The sequence below is a fragment of the Mastomys coucha genome, chromosome X (assembly GCF_008632895.1).
Source record: "Mastomys coucha isolate ucsf_1 chromosome X, UCSF_Mcou_1, whole genome shotgun sequence".
NCBI classification, from domain to species: domain Eukaryota; kingdom Metazoa; phylum Chordata; class Mammalia; order Rodentia; family Muridae; genus Mastomys; species Mastomys coucha.
The window spans coordinates 111194878-111196023 of NC_045030.1; the positions used below are offsets into that span (position 1 = coordinate 111194878).

Here is a 1146-nt window from a genome sequence, read left to right on the forward strand (position 1 = left end):
ATTATCTCTGTTTAATCTCTAGCATATAGATAATGCTATCACTAAATTTGTGAGTTTCCAACTTTACTATTGATAAGAGTCTTCAGATTCAGGGCTCCATGTTTTCTTACAGAATACAAACTTGCAAGTGCTTCAGTTTATGCAAAATGTCTTGAGGCCTTGAAGAGAAACTTCCCTGTGATTTGGTGTAACTACTGCCAAGAAGCAACTACCGTAAGCAATATCACTATTTATATACTGATCAATAGCAGTCAAATGCATAAAACTCATACTTTAGAATCAGCAGTGTTAAAAAAGTATATTTGTGTCATAATTGAGATATTATGTATAAAAAATCTTTAGTGTGAAATATGAATTCCTCTCTAACAATAGAAGAATCCATAGAGAAAAAATAACAAAAGAATACTGATATTTCCTGCCTTCACTTTGGAGTCCTGGTTAATTAACAATGGTCTGAGAGGTGGACATTTAAGATACAGATTTTTATTTTCAACTATTGAAAGGATGGTGTAGAGCTAAGTCGAGCATAAGAAAGATACTTTCAAATAATAAAATTCTTATTAGAACATTATTTAGTTTACAAAATAATCTCAGAAGTCTATAGTTTCAAGTAAGTTTCTTTTTATTTTCTTGATGATTTTTTTACATATTTATTGGATATTTTATTTATTTACATTTCAAATGTTATCCCCTTTCCCTGTTTCCTCTCTGGAAACCCCCTATCCCAGCCTCCCTCCTCCTGCTTCTATGAGGGTGCTCCCCCACCCACCCTTGATGACTTTTTTACAATTAGATTTTGTGTGTGTGTATGTGTGTACACATACTCCACAGTATATTGACATCAAAGAACAATCTCTACCTTGTGAGTTCCAGAACTAAACTTAAGTCATTAGGCTTGGTGGCTTGTACCCTTACACACTGAGCCATCTCCATAACCCTTCCTTCACATTTTTAGATGGTGTACAATATGGAGTTTAGAGGAAAAAAAAACTATAGTAAGTTAGGTAAAGTAGCTCATGACTATAATCCCAACATTTGGGAAGTGAATGTACGAGGATTGCCACAAGTTCAGCCTGGAATACATTGTAAGATCATGGAACAAGAGAGGGGGTGGGGAGAAGAGAAAGTAAGGGGAAAAGGAGAGAG

The 1146-nt window shown here is 34.6% G+C and overlaps 1 protein-coding gene across 1 annotated transcript in view; it reads left to right on the plus strand.

The window, feature by feature from the left end:
* The first annotated feature begins 115 nt into the window (after positions 1-115).
* The window catches only part of LOC116094013, a 36421-nt gene continuing 35390 nt past the window's right edge, over positions 116-1146 (plus strand). Inside the window, exon 1 of the mRNA XM_031376005.1 lies at positions 116-213. The gene's annotated coding sequence lies outside the window, so the exon portion shown is untranslated. The remainder of the gene's footprint in view (positions 214-1146) is intronic.